This window comes from Sciurus vulgaris (assembly GCF_902686455.1).
Source record: "Sciurus vulgaris genome assembly, chromosome: 6".
NCBI lineage: Eukaryota > Metazoa > Chordata > Mammalia > Rodentia > Sciuridae > Sciurus > Sciurus vulgaris.
In genome coordinates this window covers 37,617,593-37,638,219 of record NC_136466.1, presented here as the reverse complement: position 1 = coordinate 37,638,219, position 20,627 = coordinate 37,617,593, and the positions used below count along the sequence as shown (strand labels likewise).

Below are 20,627 nucleotides of genomic sequence, written 5' to 3'. Positions count from 1 at the left end.
TCCAGGCACTTTACCAAGATTAACTTCTGAACCTTATGCGACAATGCTTCTTGAGGATTAGGGGCGGGTGGCAGGGGAAGTGTGGGCAGTGGTGTCTTTTGTCACTAGAAAACCTGGAGTTTGGAGGGACTTGAGATTCCAACACAACACTTCTAGATGTTTGATCTAGTTCCTGCGTGTGGCTTCCATTCTTCCAGATGCATTGACCTTTTGTAGGATTCAAGGCTTCTGATGTTTCCTGTTCTATTTAATTACTAATTTGGCAATGTATTCCTCAAATATTTACTAAGAATATCTTGGACACTGAGGATGCAATGGCGGAATAAAATTTTAAAAAAATGCCTTTGCCTTCCTACAGATATTGGATCAACAGGGGAGACAGATAACAGAATCCTGTCTGAAATTGACTATGTAGCTTTGAATAAGTACCCTTCCTTCTCTTGGCCTCTGGATTTTCTCTTACTCTCCACTCTTAACATCCCTGCTTAAATGTTTCTGATGACCCCTCATTGCTTTCTGAGCAAGATGGAGTTCCCTGTCCTGGGATTCCATGCTTCTGTAAGTTGGGCTCCAGCTGACATTCCTCAGCATGTGCTTCCTGTTCTCCCACCCCCATTTTGCCACATTTTAATTTAGCAGTACTCATGTGGCACTTTCTGAGTGCTAGAACCGTCTGAGTTCTTCACCAACATTAACTTGTTTAACCCCACAGAAACCCCTTGAAATAAGGATTTGGATTCTCATCATCCCTGTTTTAAGGATGAGGACATGGAGGTACACAGAGGTAAATAACTTCCCAAACTATTCAATGGGCAGAGCTGGGTTTGAATTCAGGCCAACTGGCTCCTGGGTCACACACTGCACTGCCATTGTTGCTGCCTCTCTGATCACCTGTGTGCCAGCCCTACTAACTCTCATTTTCCAGGTACAACTCAACATCCATTGCCTAATTCCTCAAAGCTTTCTCTGATGCCCCCATGCTGAATTGATTCTCAACTGTGCTGCGTACCCCAGGCGTCCCTCCTGACAGGGTGCTGCTGTTCTTGTTTGTGTATTTTCTCCTTGGTTGAATACTAAGCACCTCAATGCAGAGGAAGCTGTGTCTCACCCTCCCTGCCTCCCCTGTGCCCAGCCCAGCATCCTCATATCATCCATTCTCCATGCAGCAACCTTAAGTATATTTAAAAACACAACTAATTTTTAATCACTTTCCTGCTTAAAACCATCTGGCAACCATCCATTGTATTTTGAAAAAAATCCTAAATTCTGAACAGGCCTAGAATGCTCTGTGTTCCTAATCCTGTCCTCTTCTGCCCTCATCTGCTGCCACTCCACTGCTTGCTCACTTGCTCAAGCCACACTGGCCCAAGCAGCCCAGCCTCACATTAGGATCTTGCCAGAGCTAATTCCTCTGCATGGAATGTTCTTTTCCACAGTCTTACATACCGAGTCCTTCTTGTTATTTGGACATCAGTTCCAAGTCACTGTTTTGGACAGGCTGTTCCTATCTGTCTGTCCATTTATGTTTCAATATTTACTTTTTAATTGTTATTAATGATGGTGTCTACTGTGAGTCTACAAGCCCCAGAAGAGCAGGGATCTGAGGTGTCTTGTTCTGCTATGTCACTAGCACCTGGAACAGTGTCTGACACAGAATAGCCACTCAATGAATAAGTGTCTTGAAGGATGAGTACAGACTCATCAAGTTCCTTTGGGATTCTACATATTGCAATCCAACTAGGTGGAAGTAATATAATACCTCTAAATTGGTCTCATCGCAGGCTAATAGCTGGGATAATTTCACAAGCTCAAGTTCACAGTCTTGATCACTTTCCTTTATCTTGCCTGAATCATCTTCCCAGGAAGAGAACAATTTCATTGGCTATTCTCTGTTGACGATTCCTTCACTGAGGATGTTAAGAACTCCTTTCATGTGTTCTTATTTGCCCACTGAAGACTTGGGGGAACTTGTGAGATCTTATCTTCCCCATTTATTAGGACAAGGAAGGGCTTCACTGAAAAATGAAAATGCTGACTTGTGTAGTCAGAGCCCTTGAGCCTGATTGGGGCAGATAAACCCATCATAGCTGTCACACTGCATCAGTAACTGGAGAGACATTATGCTCCAAAAAGGCACAAGAGCTCTGAGTCCTGCTAGGGCCTGGGCCAAACATTACTCATTTAACACATCAAAGGAGCTGTGGTTTATAGTCCAGAGGGATGTGCAGCCAAATTCAGGGCTAATGGAGAAAGGAAGGACTTCCTATGCATCTGGTTAACTGGAAAAAATCCACAGAAATTAGGTCTGGTATCTGATTGCAGAGCCTTTGGGGCCAGTCAGGAGATTAGCATAGCAGCCAGAGATAGCCAGCATGATCAACTTACTTCAAAATATGTGGAGGAGCAATTTATGAAAGGGTCCCAAAGACCATCTGGCAAACATGACCATCCTCTTGAGAACCAGGAATAAATTTCTTGCTTTCTTCTTCTTCCTGCCTCTATGAGCTGGTGAAGAATATGCCATTCCATATTTATGTGCCCAGAAACTCTAAGGCTGAACTCTGGTGAACTGAAAAGAACTCCAAATTATGAGTTCAAAGATCTTGGCTCTGATCTCAGCACTGAAGAACTTTCCCTAAATTCTTTTCCATTCCTGACCCTTGTCTTTCTCATCTATAAAATGTGGCTTGATAATTTCTAAATCAGTGATTTCCATAATCATAAAACTTCTATCCTCATGAGTCCCTGATTCAGATTATTTTGAAAGGGAAACACTTTTTCTTTTGGGGGCTCAATTTGTCTCTTGGTCTGTCTTTCAAATAGTTCCTGGACTATGGCCCCAGTGTAGGCAGTGGAGTTAAATAAGTCTTAGGAACACCTGTTGAAGGTAGTTGCCTCCCCCCACACTTATCTTTTCCTAAAGCAGTTTCTTCTAAAGCATGTGGCTTATCACTGAAGTGTGTCCTATCTTTCTGTTAAGAACAGGAATGTTCAGGACAGATAGAGAAGGGCATGATTTGAGTCAGTGACTTCCAAGGTGGTACAGCACCTGAATGGTAAAAAGTTGTTACTGATGTTAAAATCTTTCCTCATGAAAAGATGTGATCTATCCTACAACATTTTAGGTTTGCTTCAAAATAGGTTGGTGTGTGTGTGTGTGGGGGGGGATGAGAGTGGATGTTGATGTGTGTGATGAGAGTGGTCTGGTACAGATGAAACAAGATTGGCCCACCGTTAAGGCTATATGATAGGCATGTGGGATTTTATTACAGGAGTTTTGTATTTTTCAAAATAGGTTTGAAATATTCCATAATAAAAGGCCCTTTAGAAACTGGTTTCAGCCTCTCTACTCTCATTCACAGTGCCCATCCTGAGGACCTTCAGGCATGGTGACATCACCCTGGTGGCCTTTACACACAGCTTTATCTGTCTGAGGTCCTTTTCCTCTTTCTACCACTCCTGCTTCCAAAATCTCACAGCCTTGTTTACTAGTCTCCATACTTATTACAGCACTGAAACTGTGTTTTCTTTTTTGCTTTCTTGCTGTTTTGTGACATCCTTAGGACACTTCATCCCACCAGTACATGGCCAGTGTTTAGCACATGATAGGTACTCAGCACATGTTTACAGAAGGAATAACAGTAACCATTTTTTAGCATTTACTATATGACAGACACTAAACTCATTACGTAGCTTTTTCATTAAATCCTTACCATAAGTGGGTACTATTAATCTTATCATTCCCCTTTAATAACTGAAGATGGTGTCAGTAGGTTCCTTTCCCAAGGTCATATGCTAGTAAGTGACAGAGCTGAGATTGGACTCAGAATGGAAACCACTCTTGCATCTGGGATTTTATAAGACTTCTCCACATTATACAACAGTCCCACGAATTAAGGAATTTGGGTTTTAGGCCCAATTTTGCTACCAAATTGCCGAGTGACCTTGGTGAATCACCTCTGCCCCCAAGGCCCAGTCTCCGGGGGAGAGTATCAGAGATCTAGAGGACCACGTGATCCGAAGGCCCTCCCAGCTTTAGCTCCCAGAGAAAAGGTTTCTCTTCCAGGTTTGGTTTCCTGCCGCGAAGCTGGCTTCCCTGTTTGGGAACCTCCCAGCTTCTCATAACTCTCTCAACCTCTTTTCTTGCTAATTGCAGTCTCCCAGAGCTAAGCTGCGATCACAACCTGCAGCCCGAGTCGCCTCCTCCCCTCTCCCTTCCTTGCGGGCTGGGATTTCTCTGGAGGTGGGGGTGGAACACTGGGCAAGAGGGAGGGGGAGCCTGCAGCTGCCCCGTTCTTTCGTGCGGCTTCCTGGCGGTTTCTCGGCCCCCTCCCCCACGGAAACTCAGCCTCACACTTTCTAGGGATGTTCCGCGGACGGCCAGAGTCAGTGATTGCAGCTGCCAGCCGCGGGCATCTGGGTTAGTCTCTGAAGTCCATGGTCCTGAGCTAGGGTGGAGGTCTGAGGAAAGAGGGGGCGGCGCATTCCTTCTTGCCAACTCAGACTAGGCCCAGCTCGCCCAGCCGGAGCCCAAGACCCTCCTATGCCCAACTCCCCTTCTGCCCTCTTTCCGACTTCTAGCCGAGACCCGCCATTGCACTGCCAGGCCTTGGCCAACTGCAGACTCAAGCCAGAGACGCGCGGTTGTGACTAGGCCCCCCTCTCCAGCTCGCCCCTGACACAACTCTGGGAGAAGCCTAAATCTCCCAATCGATGCGGCCGCCCACCCGCACGGAACTCCGGAGGCCCCTGCCCCTGGGCTTTGTTCGTCGCTCGCCAGGATGCTGGCGGCTTGGCAGAGGCTGTCCGCCGCGGCGGTGCTGACGCGGGGAGTGCAGCCGGCGGGGGCGAGGCACTGTCCTCGGCGGCCGTGGTACTGAACCGGGACAAGAAGAGGAGAGGAACCCGCCGGGCGGCCCGGGTCCACCTGTGCAGGGCTGACCCCGGGAAGAGGGCCCGGCCCGGCGCGGCAGCTGGCCCCGGAGGTGCTGCGGAACAGAGAAGGAGCCGTAGCGCCCTCCGCCTCGCCCCGGAAGAGCCGGCGGCGGCTGAGAGCTGCCGAGAGAGGGAGAGGCCGGAGGAAGCCGCCTTCGGGGAGCTCGGCAGCGCGGGGCCTCTGCTAGGGTCTCTCCAGCGAACCTGCTCCGGCGGAGGAGGTGGCGGCTCAGCAACAGGGAGCGAGCGCGCGTTCTACGAACCTGTTGGAGGCTGCAGCTCCTCCGCGGCCGACCAGGGCGCCCGGGACCGAGATTCTGGCGCACCTCTCCCTCCCCTCTTCCTTGACTCCTCCGCCGAGGCTCTCCCTCCTGCCTGGGTTAGCACATGTGTGCGCGGGGGGCGCCGCGCCCCTCTCTGTCCACCCGGAAAGCCAGCCGAGCTGCAGGGCACAGAGCCGAGAGGACTCCCCCAAGGGCTGACCCGCTCCCTGGGAGACCCAAGCTTCCTGAGAAAAGAGGCGGGGGCTGGCGGCGGGGACGAGAGAGGGCGCCAGCAGAGGTGGCAGTGAAACCAGGAGGGAGACATGGGGAGTTCCCCATACATGCAGTTCTGTCTTGAAGTTTGGAGACTTTATGGGGTCCCTCACTAGGGCACCCTGCCTTGAAGCTCTCTCTCTCTCCCTCTCTCAATTTCTGTGACCAAAAACCAAACGTAGATCTTATTTTACCTACTTGTTCTGTTGCAGGCTCCACTCACTAGACCAACTGCCTCTAGAACCTTATCCCTGTCACCAACCCTGCCCCGGAGAGGTCTTTCTAAAGATATAGCGTTTTTAAAGTCCTTCGCCAACAAGACCCAGTACATCCTTTCCACCTGTGTTCCCCGAATGACTGAGGACCATTCCTTCTCAACAGGCTTGTCACAGTGCCTTAGCACCTGCTGTTTGTTCCCTTTGGCTGCAATGCTCTTTCCCCTTATGTTTAATCTGTAAAGTGTTTGCAGTCTCACTCCCTCGTCTTACCCTCCCTCAGCCTTTACATCCCTCTATTAGGTTTCCCAACACATTGTATGATAATTATGTATTCGTCTATATCCTCAACTACCCAGCTCATGAGAACTGGCTCTATATTTTACTTTTCACTTTATCTCCATCTCTAACATGACGAGTGACACACCATAGATGTGCTATTTAATCTGCTTAAGGAATGTACACAGGCAAGGCTCAAAGTAACTTCCTTTTCTCCAGGTGATTGCTCATTTGGTTTCTATATTTTTACCACAACCTTCAAGGCCCCACATGACAGCATTCCTGCTTTATCACCAACAACTCTTCTCTGAGTCAGAGACTTCCTCTATGATGACCTCCGTTTTATACCAAGTTTCTTTTAAAATTAAAAAAAAATATTTGCTATTTTCCCAGCTTGAGGTCCTCATTACCATGACTCACATGGCCAAATCTTGGCATTTGAATTTTAGCTCAAATGTTGCTTCCTCAAAAAAGCCCTCTCTGACCATCTACCTAATGCTTTTTACTCCAATTATTCTGTAACATCATTTCTTTTTCTTTTTATTTTTTTTTAGTGTTTATTACTCTCTGAAATTATTGTTTAGTCATTTCTCAGTATCCATGGGGGATTGGTTCCAGGTCTCCCCACTGATACTACCAGACAAAGGGAGGTAGGGATAAACACAAGCTGTGGGGAAGGGTTTCAGAAGCTGAAATTGGACCTTGAAGGATCTAGTGGGGTTCTGCAGGTAGATCAAAGGGGGAGAATATTTCAGATAGAGGAAATAGAACCTTCAAGAGCCTTGTGGTGTGAAATTAAGGGACCATTAGAGATTTGATGCAGATGGAGCACAAAACTGGTGTAGTGTTAGAGGATGGGAAATTAGACTGGAATTGGCTTGGACTCTGCTACCATGTCTTTATCTCATAGACAGCAGACAGCCACTGAAAAGCAAGAGCTCTACTTTAACGACTGTCCTCACCACCTTGATCATCCCTACAGTAACAACATGGGATCAATTCTTTACAATTTGCAGAGTGCTTTCTGCTGACACTAGAAATATCACTCTGGAGTGATATATGTCTGAAGCTCTGAGAGGGCACCATACCTGTGGGTGCATGCTTATTGTTCCACAACAGCTTGTAGAAAACTTGGACCAGTGAAAGTGTTCAGTGACTCTTTGTAGAACTAGAAGAAACTAAACGCAAGGAGTCTAGCATAGCGGTAGCTATAATAATTCAAGTAAGAGAAGGGATGAGAAGCATCACTTAATCCATGAGTGTAGAACTCTTTGGGCTGCTGACTCTAGAAAGTAAAAATTCACTGCTCTTTACCTCTGAGCACTCTGGGGAGGAGGCTGGGTTTGCTTTCCGAAATGATTGCTGAATTATTGTAACACTCTCCTCTCCCACATACAGAAAAGCATATTGGCATGTAGGTGGCCAACACCCAGCCAAGCCAGGACTTCCTCTATTATATGTATCTGATGTCTTTTGACTCCTGGATTGTGGTCCTGATGGTCTCTATTTTGTGGCAATGACATTATATGCCATTGTTTGTTTCTATGCTAGTGATCACTATGCTAATGAAATTCAGTCTTGGCTTAAGAACTAAATCTACCTTCTGTTTCTCTGCACCTCTGGGAGATCCACATAGACCCTGCTAATGGCTAACTTATAGAGGGCTGACTTGTATCAGTGTTACTCACTCTGTGACAGCCATAGATTTCTTTTTATTCCTTGAATATACACTTCTCATCCTCGGCTCTGGGTCACAGCTCTTTTCAAAGATGACTATTCTCAATATTCAGACCTTGGTATAAATGACTTTTTCTCAGAGAAGGTTAATCTGCCCACATTCCCTAAAATAGCTTCTTCTCACCCCATCTTATACTGCATGGTTACCTTCTTTTATTTTTGATAACACTTGCTCTTTGAAATGTCTTGTTTACTTTTTTATTGCTTATTTTCTGTTTCTTTCACTAGAATGCAATCTCTGCGAGAGCAAGGAGCATGTCTATTGTGCTTATCTCTGAACACACTGTCTTAGTCTGTTTTGAGCTGCTACAATACCTGAAACTGGGTAATTTATAAAAGAAAATAAATTTATTTTCTCACTGTTGTGGAGACTGGGAAGCCCAAGATCAGTGAGTTGGTGTCTGATGAGGGCCTTTTGCTGCATCCTCATGTGGCAAAAAGTGGAGGACAAAAGGGGACAAGCACTGTATCCTCATATAGCAGAAAAGCAGAAGAGAGTGAACCTGTTCTCCTGGGCTCTTTTAAAATAAAACTAATCAATTCCTCAGGGTGGAGACCTCACAGCCTCAACTCCCAACATTGCTGGATTGGGGGTTAAGTTTTGGGGGACATGTTTAAGTCATAGCACCTGCAGTGCTGGGAAAAGTGGCTCAATGCGTGTGTTGAATTAGGAAGAACGATGCCTTCTCCACTCCATATCAATTAACTCTACGGTCAGCGCAATGCACAGCTTCTCCAAAATTGTAGCATTGTGATACCCTGAGTAGTTAGACAATTGCCAACATCATCATTGGCACCTGACTTCTTTTCCTATGTTTTATTGATGCTCTCAAGATAATTTATATTAATTTTTGAGGAGGAAGAAGGAAAAATTGAAATCCTTGAACACGTTTTATATACCTCACCCAATCCTCAACCATTTGGAGGGAAGTGTTATGACCTCAAATTTATGAATGAAGAAGTAGGGACTCAGAGGAAAGTATAATAAGTGCCCACAAAAGTAATTCATTTGGATTGCATGAAGATTAGTCTCTGTAAGCCAGTTCAAATCCATGTCAGAATATGTTATAGAAATCTTGCATATGTAATTGAGGTACTTAGGAAAGGGTTTAAGTATTGACTATGGGTAAATTAGACTCGAGTTTTAGGCCTGGTCTTACCCTTTGCTAACTTTGTGACATCAGGCAAACACCTGAAACTAAGTTTCCTCATGTGCAAAATGAGAATAAAATAGAGTCTATAATTCTCAGAATTATTGAGAGGAGTAAGTGGTAATGTGCCTGTAATGTGCTTCCATATGAAAAGAGCTCAGTAACTGTTGGCTGCTGTTATTGTTGCTGTTTTTGTTGTGTATAGAAATTCAGCTTGCTATTTCAAGATGTTACTGAGGAGATGCAGTAAAAGATAAAATCCTCAGAGGTAATTAACATAGAGCTTTATGGTTGTATGGAAAATTCTTCAAACCAGAACTTTGGAGAGTGATCCTCTTCTGATTTTAAAGAACAGACATGGGTCAGCAAGTCTCTACTTCATTTGCAGGGGAAATTACAGTCACACAGAGAAGTGACTTGGTCAAGGTCACAGAGCTTGGATTCAAGCCCAGTTCCATCTGACACTCAAGCTTTGGTACAACGCAAGTGTTTAGTTCCCTCCTCTGGGTTCTGAAACCACAGTTTCTTCCCTCTCTATTGTGTCCACCACAAGGATAGAGAAAATCCATCGATAATCCCTAAATCTCATTCGAGGCCAATAATCACATCCGTTTATCTCCCCACCAAGCTGCTTATTGCAGTGGCGGACAAGAGTCCAGCTGACCAGTGTCCACAGCTTCTCTGGGCTCTGCCTGGCCGGGAATCTGGAATTTTCTAATACCTGAATGAAAGGCAGAGCACTACAGTGAAAACAGCAATCGGACCCTGACTTACTGTTAGGGATGGCATCTCCAGGGGTTGAGGACAGCAATACCTATATTGCTCTGGGGCAAATGAGAAACAATAGTTCATAAGAATTTTTCCAATTTCAAAGACCAGAGTGGAAGAAACCTCTAAGCCTCAGTTTCCCTATCTGCAAAATGGAGATAAGGACTATATATGCATTGTATATATGCATTTCTATATATGCATTATAGAATCCTTGTGAACATTCAGTGATATGATGTTTGTGTAGCAGTGTATGTTAGGGGACCAGTTTGATTTCAGTGTCAGCTGAAGTCACAGATCAAAAGTAAAATATAGACACCAAGTACCCTCAGACAAAGTGAGGTGCCACCCAGGAAGTACATACTAATGTGTAACACAGGGTCATGTGAGCACTGGAGGGTCCTTGACTAAGACACCTGAAGAATGAAGTATGCAGAAAACACAGGGTGAGAATTTAGTAGCAGCTTTATTAAAAACAAGCAAGAAAAGCTCCCACAGCAGGGGTGGGGTCCCACATCTGTAACTCTCTGTCTAGGGTTTTTTTTTTTTAATTATTTTATTTTATTATTTTAGTTGTCAATGGATCTGTTGTTTTATTTATTTATATATGGTACTGAGAATCAAACCCAGGGCCTCACACATGCCAGGCAAGGGCTCTGCCACCAACCCACAACTCCAGCCCCTTTCTAGGGGTTTTATATGGTTTTGGTGTACTAGCCTTTTATTGGCGAGTCCCTCTTGATTGTTCTTTTTCTGGTTCAACTGTACAATTTTAATTTCTTATTCCCATAATGGGATGGTTTAATGTATTTGTTAACCTGAGTTTGTCCTATACTTCTTCCCTAAAACAAAAGAATTGCTTGGGTTCAAAACAACTCTTTGGGGTTGGGGGTTGACTATTCGGGTGGTCAAGGAAGCCTGGGGCAGCAACAGAATGCAAGGGCATCCAAGTGTGAGTGGGGCCCTCCACTCAGGCACTCAAAACCAAAGCAACAACAACAATAACACAATCAAGCGTTAGCCTGGGGTTTTAATCTGGGGTGTGGGATCCCATTCTCCAAGGTCCCCACTTCTAAAAAATTTGTCTTCTACCTCACTAATTGATTTTGAAATACATTTGACTGGCCTCATGGGTGAAAAAGGTGGAAGTCAAAGAGAGGAGAAAGGGTTTCTTTGGAGTTAGTAGGGTTCTGGGTGTCATGTCACCCCATCATTGTCATGAAGGAGGGAGAAGAATACTTAAGCATAGGAGGGACTTCAGGAGAGCCCTGGGAGAGTTTAATATGGACTTCCTGATAGTGGGGGCCACTTAAACTGATCTTACTCATGTCCGGAAAACCGTAAAGGCAAGAGAGTATATCTAGCTGACAACATTCATTATTTCAACAGATATTTATTGAGCACCTACTATATGCCATGTAAAGTTCCAGATACTTAGAAATGATCGATAAGCAAAACAAAGACCTCCGCCTTCGAGGTGCTTACCCTCTTGTGAAGGGAGGGAGATATAAAATAAGCACATAAATGTGTCAGACCTTTGTGATAATTACTATGGAAAAATTAAAACAGAAATGGAGAACTGAGGCAAATTTTTTTTCTGAGGAGTCAGAGAACACCTCATTTGTAGGGCGATATTTAAGCAGAAACTTGAAGGAAGTGAGGGAATGAACCATGTTTGTAGGGAACAGGGACTGCCAAGGCCCTGAAGTGGCCAGCATACTTGAGGGACTGTGAAGAAGACAGCTGGCTTGGAGTGGTGAGGCTGAGGAGAAAGCGGCTGGAGGAGAGGTCGGAGAACTAGAGGTGAGAGTGCTTCCATGCTATGCTGAGGACACTGGGCTTTGGTAGGCATTCAATAAACATTAGATGAAGAAAGCCAAGAACAGAGGAAGGAGGAAAGCAAAGGGCTAGCTGGAGCTAGGGGTGCATTCAGGGAATGTTCCCAATGGCACAGTTCCTTCCTTCCTTCCTTCCTTCCTTCCTTCCTTCCTTCCTTCCTTCCTTCCTTCCTTCCTTCCTTCCTTCCTTCCCTCCCTCCCTCCTTCCTTCCTTCCTTCCCTCCTTCCCTCCCTCCCTCCCTCCTTCCCTCCTTCCCTCCTTCCGCGGGCCTGCAGGCGGATGCCATCAGCCAGACTAAGATGATGGAGGGCAGGGTGCCCAGAACCAAGGACAGCACAAAACAGGTTGTCCTTGGCATGTCTGCACACTAGTGTGGGACCAAGAGCTTGGGCTCAGTTTGTGCTTTGTCACTTGGGTGCAACTTTGAGATTTTTCCCTTCCTTCCTTCCTTCCTTCCTTCCTTCCTTCCTTCCTTCCTTCCTTCCTTCCTTCCTCCCTCCCCCCCTTTCTCTCTCTCTCTCTCTCTCCTTTTAGAAACTCATCTCCTATGAAGTCAGAGACAATGTCAAGAACAAATACATAATTTTGAAGTTCAAGTCCCATCTCTGGAGACTGGGGATGTGGCTCAGTGGTAAAGCACTTGCCTAGTAGGCATAAGGCCCTGGGTTTGATCTCCAGTCCCACCAAAACCCAAATCCCATCTCTGTTACTGACCAGTAAGGTGCCCTTTACTTGCTCCTTTGGATATTGGAGTTACTATTATTTGCCATTCAGAGAAAAGTGAGGCTCCAAGGATGTTATTGATGAAAAAGAACTTGGTAAACTGTAAAAAGGTGTGCATGCAAACATATCTACACAAAAACCTGAACACAGATGTTTATAGCAGTTTTATTCATAATTTTGCAAAAACTTGGAAGCAACCATGATGTCCTTCAGTACGTAAATGTATAAATTAATTATGGTACACCCAGACAATTGAACATTATTTAGTGCAAAAAAGAAATGAACTATCAAGACATGAATGGACATAGAGGGAATATAAATGCATATTATTAAGTTAAAGAGGTCAATCCAAAAAGACTTTATACTATGTGATTCCAACTCTATGACATTCTGGAAAATGCAAAACCATGGAGACATTAAAAAGATAAGTTTTTGCCAAAGTTAGAGAAGGGAGGAATGAATAGGCAAAGCACAGAGGATTTTAAGGACTGTGAAATTAAATCCTTAGAACATAAAATACCAAGAATTAATCCTAATGCAAGCTATGGACTTTTGATGGTAATGACGTGTTAATGTAGGTTCATCAAACATAATAAATGTAATAAAGGAATCATAAAATGTAATAAATCCCTCTGGTGTGGGGTATTAATAATGGGGAAGGCTGTGCATGTGTGAGAAGAAGGGAGAAGCAGGTACAGATCTTTACCTTCTGCTCAGTTTTGCAGTGAATCTAAAACTGCTCTAAAATATAAAGTCTATTTAAAAAGAGATGTGCAGACATGCATTATTATCACCTGGGGGACAGTTAAGTACCTTACCTTGTCTTCTCTCCAGGATTATGTGGAACTTGTAGTCTTGAGTCAATTTCTAGCCATCTAACATCCATTTTCCTTTTCCTAAGAGTGTCTTGCATTTCTCATCCATGAGCATTGGTTTGTATTGACTTATTAGCTTAGACCAACTGGTCTATCTCAACTTCTTCTTGACCACAAAGATTACATGAAGATCAGTCAAAGTCACATAATCCAAGTCAGCCAACCAGAACTAATAAGACTCAATTCTGAGACTGGTATTGAAGCATTGGAGAATAGGCTTGTGTAACACTTGCATATACTGACAGATGTCCCATGACCAAAAGGAGTTTCAGATTTAGAGTGAAGTCTTTAAGATGAGTATTAAGGAAGGGAAAGAGGAGGTATGGAATGAAATAGAATTCTTGGTGGAATCATTTGACTCTCTGGATCAAGCCTTACCTGAAGCTACCTCTACCTCTACCTTTTTCTATTCTCTTAGACAATAAATTCCCTTTATTGTTTAAACCAGTTTGAGTTGTGTGTTCTGATACATTCTTACTTTCTTCTGCTTCTCCTTTTTTTTTTTTTTTGCAATAATGGGGATTGAAACCAGAGTTGCCTTACCACTGAGATATATCCCAGGTAGGCAAGAATTTGGAAATGGGAACCACAATGTCTAAACTTCCCCAAAGAAGGAAACTATTTATAACTTGGAATCACGAAAAAATTTATCAAAGCAGGTAAACCCCAAACCACAAAGGGAACTCTTACTTAAAATCAAGGGAAACTTATCAAAGCAGACAAGCATCTGTAAAACGGTACTATAATGTTCAATTTCCCCCAGCCATGGATAATTATAAGCTCTTAAGGAAACTATTGCCTCAAGACCATGTCCCAGCTAATCTGTGACCAGGTTATCACCAAAACGATGTCACAACCACATTCTGTAACTAATTCATCAGGACCCTCACATAGGAAATTTGTTGAGGGTTATACAAAGGGGTAATTAACCTTTTAAGGGGGACAGAGAGAACAAAACAAGAACAAAAGGACTCAAAAGCCTTAAAAACCCCTGACTCAGGTTGCCCTCCCAGAGGCAACCTGTTTGATCTATACTGAATGTCTGTACCTTCCATCATTCTAATAAACTCCTAGCTGTTACTCTGTGAATTATTTAAAATCCTTCCTGCAAGCTTGCAAGAGCCAGGTTGTGGATCCCTGCAGTTGTTCTGGCTCTGTGGATGGGTTCCTTCTGCAACATTCATATGTATTGAAGGTCAATATCCAAGTATCCATATGAAATACTTGTATGCATATCCAAGACCATGCTTGAATACTTATCCAAACATTCACACTTGAACACATTTGAAGATACATATCCAAGTATACATATGGAATAGAAAGGAGAACCAAGGGCAATACTAGGGAAAAGGATGAACAGAGACAAGTTCTGAGTGGGTGGAGAGTTAGAGCAATGCACCATGGGATAACTGTCTTCAGCTGTCTTGATCCTCTTTCTCCTTGGGTGCTAGGAAGGGCTTGTCGTTTACTGATGGACAGACAAGCTGTGGTGAGAGAAGATTCAGAGAGGTTGGGAAACAACCTCTTCTGGTGCTAATGACAAAACTATTTGGGCAGGCCCTAGAGCCAAAGGGTACAGCAATATGGTCCTGGCATGTAGAAGAGGTTATTGGTTTCTGTTATGACTAATTTTATGTGTCAACTCAATTGGCCTCAGACAGTTGTTTAAACATGTGAGTGTGTCTGTGAGGGTGTTTTTGGAAGAGAGTAGCATTTGCGCTGTGGATCCAGTAAGGCAGATGGCTCTCTCTAATATCTGTGGGTTTATCCAATCCACTGAGGTCCTGAATAGAACAAAAGGTGGAGGAAGGGCACATTAACTCTGCCTGATTGCTCAAGTTCTGACACCTCTTCTCTTGCCCTCATCCCTTCTCAGGTGTTTGGACACTATGAGAAGTGGACACTATGCCACTGGCTTCCCGGGGTTTCCAATTTGCAGCCGCAGATTGTGGGACTTTTCAGCCACCATAATCATGCGAGTCAATACCTTACAACAAATTTCTTCATATAGGTATATATGAAGAAATATATATATTCCAGGGGAACAGAACCTATATATGTGTGTGACATATACCAGAAAAACAGAACCTATATGTATGTGTATGCTTGTGTATGTGTATGTACATACAAGCACACTCCCTCCACCTGCCCCACATACACACTGTTTCTCTGGAGAACCCTGACAAATACAGTTTTCTGAGAATAATTGGGGACCAGAAAAAAAAAGAATTTCACCCAATGGGGATTTCACTCAAAGAGGGATTAAAATGTTGGCATAAAGGCAAGTTAATAGATTTGACTTGGACTTTTTTAAGAGTTTAACAATGAGATGAAATTAATAATATACATAGTTAACAAAACACAATTCATAATTGGAACTATGTGCTAATTTCAAGGGCAAATAAGAATTGAATCAAGTGATGATTTTTCTGAGGGTGTATTTTTTTTCCAATAAGGGTGTTATTGCCTCCTTTATTATTTGAGTTTTATAGTATGTTTAGATCAATTTTGCACAAAATATTCATGCACTTAAATTTTTTTCCCAAGGGTTTTTCTTAATACTCTGAGATCAAAATTATTCTTATTGAAGTGTTTTGCAACCGTGAGCATGGTATTCCAGTTATTTTTACTACATAATAAATCACTCCAAAAGTTAGTGACTTGAGAAAATAACAATCATCTATTTAGAGCACAAATCTTCAATTTGGGCAGGGATCCTTAGGGATGGCTAGTCTCTTCTCCATGTGGGGATCTTTGATTGGGGCTGATTCACTCCAAGATTTGGCTCAAAGGAAATAGACATTAAACCTGTTTTAGTTAGCTTTTTCGCCATTGTGACCAAAAGACCAACAAGAACAATTTAGAGGGGGAAAATTTATTCGATGTTCATGGTTTCAGAGGTCTCAATGGATTGCTCTGGGCCTGAGGTGAGGCAGAACATCATGGCAGAAGATCATGGAAGAGGAAAGAAGCTCAGGACACAGCAACCTGGAAGCTGAGAGAGTTCTGCTTACTGGGAACAAAATATAAACTCAAAAATCGTGCTCCAGTGACCTAAGTCCTCCAGCCACTGTACCTGCTTACAGTTATACCCAGTAAATCCATCAGTGGATCAATGCAATGATTAGGTTAAGGCTGTTATCACTCAATCATTTCACCTCTGAAATTTCTTGTATTGTCTCATACATAAGCTTTTGGGTGACTCCTCATACCTAAACCATAACAATACCTCTTTATGGGAACAATGCCAAAGAATTTAGGGGTTGTATTTAAAAACCATTACAGTTCAACCTCTGGACTGAGGAGCTTCTGAAACTATGTATGCTTCTCTCATGTGCAAAATATACTATCTATTATGTCAACAGGTATAGGCTCAAGATCTAGGATCTCATCATCTAAAGCAGGCTTAACTAGATGCAGGTGCAGTGCCGTAACACTTCTGTTTGAAAAGGGACAAAACTGGTCAATTCTTTTTCATCACCTTGAAAACCCACATCCCATATTAAACAGTATGGTAATTGAGACAGGAGTTGTGATCCTCAAAATGCAAGATTTGGCCCATTTTGAGGTGCTTACTTTTAGAGGTCCTGTTCCTTAATCTTTGTTTGGAAAGCTTTGACGTATTTGTTACTTGATGCACATTAAGAAGTTTCTTTCCAGATTGATGCTCCTAACATCCTGACCAAGTCTTGTCTATTCTTCCTTTTTAAATTTTCTCTCCAACAAAGTTAGGGAAAATATCAAGATGACATGAATCTTACCCATGAGACCAAAGGATTGGTATCATGAACTATACATTAGTTCATTTAAAATTTTCTACTTGGAAATAATTTCAGTATTACAGAAAAAAATGGAAAGAATAATCCAAAAACACCAATACTTCTCTGGCAACTACTTATCTAGTGATTCATCCAAGAACACAACTTATCCAGGCATGAGATGAAAAATTACAACTATTCGCCTCCCAATTATAAAAGAGTTTAAGGGAAAAGAGGGTAGGTTATTTTAGAGAACATGGGCAAGTCTTGTACAAAGACTTGCACAAAAGTGTATCTCCTGGTACAGTTTGAGCATGACTCTAAAATATCTGATAATGGACATCTTTTGGTTGCTGGCTAGGAATTGCTCCCTTCTTTAATGGTTATAGGACCTCACATTTCCCATGGAAAACCATATCTTCCCCATTTTAGGACACATGGTTTGCTTGGGTTTGATCTTACCATAGTTCTCTTAACCAAGGATAAGGTCTAAGTTGGTCCAATAAGAGTTAATCTTAGAATTAAGCTAGAAATTCTGGTACCAAGAATTATACTTTTCTGCTGGACAAATGTCATGGTTTGGATATGAGGTGTCCCTGCAGAGAGCCTGTGTTTCTGCAGGAATATTCAGAGGTGAAATGATTGGATCGTGAGAGCTGTAACCTAATCAGTCCATCCTAATTTGAATGGCCTGGGTCATAACTGTAGGCAAGTCGGGGCATGGCTGGAGGAGGCCAGTGAGTGGGTCCTGCCCTGGAAGGGTTCATTTTCCCTATGGCCCTTTCCCCTCTTCCTTCTCTCTCTGCTTCCTGGTCCCCCTGTTAAAACATTAAGTAGCTCTCCTCTTCTGAATTCTTCCCCTGTTGTGCTGCCTCACCTTAGACCCAGAGCAATGGAATCAGCCATCCTTGCATTGAGACCTCTGAAATACTGAGCCCCTAAAAAAACCTTTCCTCTTTTAAGTTATTCTTGTCAGGCATGTTGGTCACAGCAATGAGAATGATGACTAAAACAATACACAAGTAGACATATTAGCCTGGGGATCTACTTGGAGTTTTCTTGGGATTATCAGGGTTTCAGCCTTCTACACTTTAGAAGACAGAATTAACAGAGATAAAGAAACCAGATCCTTAGTGATGTTGTTGAGTTGCTGGATCTAGCCTTGCCTGAAGCCCGATCTACTGATATTTTTAAATGCCTATCAACCGATAAGTTTTTTTGACTTTTCAAAAGACACAGCATTAGAAGTATGGCACGGTGTATGGTGAGCTTTGGAGAACAAGGCCAGAGCTCTTCCAGATTTTCTGCTTCTGTCTACAATGGAAGCATAGCAGAGTCTTCAAAGAGTGGTAGTCGAGTCCCCAGCTATGAAGAGATGAAGATAGTTGCCTTGGAAAAATTGCATCTTCCCCATTTTAAGAAATGTGGTCTGCTTGGGATTGATCTCACCGTGGTTCTGGGGAGAGCAGAGACCATATTAAGAGCAGATCCATCTCAGAACACAGAAAAGATGAGGCAATGGCTGGATGATTTTAGGGGCTAGGTAAGGAGGGGAGCCTCAAGCTCTTGTAAACCCCACCTAAGTGCCAGAGGTAGAGAATGTAATACCTAGAAGGAGCAGTAGATCATGAGGACATACAGGTGCTTTGTATTACTCACCTGTGATGATGATGATGCCAATGATAATAAGAATGATAATGCTGATGAAGATGGTAGTATTTGTTGACAATTATCCACACATAGGTTTATTGAAGTCTCCTAGTTTGGCATGCCCAGTATCCTTTCTCTCTTTTATCTATAACAGTATATGTATTTTCCTTCATATACTACTTTCTCCACTATCAGTCCTTGTTATTTTCTCAGAGTTGAGTGGATTGAAATCCAGGGTTCCAGAAATGTCCACATGATCCAACATTAGCCAGTGGGAGTGTGATATCTCCCTCGGCACAGCAATTGGTTAGGAAGTAAACATGTAACCTAAAGTAGTTCAATCAGAGTCAGTGAGGGCTAGTCTTAAGACTACTGGCTAGACTTAAAGATTTTTTCTCTCTCTCCCTCCTTCTCCCTCTCTCTCTTTCCCTTTGCTCCTTCTTCCCTTCCTTCCTCTCTCTTTCCCACTGAGTTATATCCCCAACCCTCTTTATTTTTTGAGACAGGGTTTTACTAATTTGTTCAGGCCAGCTTTGAACTTGTGATCCTCCTGCTCAATCTCCCAAGTAGCTGGGATTACAGGCAAGCACCATCATGCCTGGCTACATCTTGCCATTTTGAAGGGAAGGTTTATCTGAAAATAAAGCCTATCTGGGGGACACTAGAACTGAGAAAGAGATGGAGAGGGAAAGAGAGGGAAGGGTGTGTGAGTGTGTGTGTGTGTGTGTGTGTGTGTGTGTGTGTGTGTGTGACGTGTGACAGAGAGAGAGAGAGAGAGAGAGAGAGAGAGAGAGAGAGAGAGAGAGAGAGAGAATTAAATTTTTTGATGATATTTGTGCACCTTTCAGGTGTCTAAAGTTAGATCGGCTCTCAAATTTTTGGGTAATACTTTGAATCAACAATTAGCCCCTTATTGTTTTTTGTTTATTTTGCTTAACTTGCCATTAGATGGGTACCTTTCATTTCCAGTCAAGAATCCCAATAGTGTATTATCCTACACAATCCTTACAATAGCATTATAACATATTTAACATTCCTTTTGTACAAACAAAGAAACTGAGGCTCAGAGTGAAAAGTGCCCCAACCCACACAGCTGGCAAAGGGCCAAGCATATTCAAAATCAAGCTTCTTTCTGTTTCCAGGTCCAGTGAATTGTACGCTCCATGCCTTGGATGAGTTCCATGTTCCTTCCTAGCTTCAAATTCCATCTCTGCATCCTCACTGCCTCAGAGTTGGACAGGAGCCAGGTTGGGGGCAGCAGGTAGTAGACCAGCTGCTGCCTGGGTCAGGAGCCCAGCATGTTCTCAAGGACACAGATGGGCTGGCAGCCTTGTGCATGGGCAGGGAGCCTGAGGCGGGGGTGGACACTGGTTCCTGGTGTAAAAACTCATTCAAGACTCACTGATGCCCAGCACTGGGCTCCCAGCCTCCAGGGCCCTGGCTTGGCATGACTGTTCTTTATGTGCCTGGTGCTCAGTGTGGAATATGTTTAACTTAGCTCTTGAGAACTCCTACGTGATTGGGGGAACCCCCCCCCCTTGGGTGATCGTGACTGTTTGCATGCATGCTTGTCTGTGAGAGTATGTTGGGGCTATGGGAAAGCATGGAAAAATTCGGAGGCTCTTCCTAAATTTCCAGAATCTATCACACCCCGAGAATTCCAGTAAAGTCTTGTTGAATTTAGATGAATAAATATCTAGTTCTCAAAAATCCCTTCAAGTCGTTAGACTCCCCACTCCAGAATTACAGCTCTTTGATTTTTATTGGATTAATAAAATAATGAATAACATTTTATAGATTACAAGTAAAACACTACAGCTAACTACTAGTTAGCACCATTTATGGAACACCTGCTATGTGTCAGGAGCTATGATCAGAGTTTGGTGCTTTACATCCACGATCTCTTTTGATGCTCATTATAGTCCATGAAGAATGTGTTATTATTTATTTCAAACTTACAGATGAAGAAACAGAGGCTCAGAAACAGAGGCTCAGAGAGGCTCACATCTGCAGCCACACGGAAAGCATATTAGCAGAGCCAGGAATTTTCACCCTGATCTGGATGACCTCGAAGCAAGATTTGTTCCACTCTACGTGCTCTGCTGCCAATTATTGAATTGAAGAGAAACCAGAAATCCTCAAGGCAGAACATAGTTTTCAT

The 20,627-nt window shown here is 43.3% G+C and overlaps 1 protein-coding gene across 2 annotated transcripts in view; it reads right to left on the bottom strand.

Moving 5' to 3' along the window:
• The window catches only part of CPLX2 (complexin 2), an 83,712-nt gene extending 77,919 nt beyond the window's left edge, over positions 1-5,793 (bottom strand). The window contains exon 1 of one of the 2 annotated variants that reach the window (XM_079144297.1): positions 5,670-5,793. The gene's annotated coding sequence lies outside the window, so the exon portion shown is untranslated. Of the gene's footprint in view, positions 1-5,198; positions 5,437-5,669 lie in introns of those variants that run through there. The other variant, XM_079144296.1, reaches the window with a different exon arrangement.
• Positions 5,794-20,627: the final 14,834 nt, after the last annotated feature.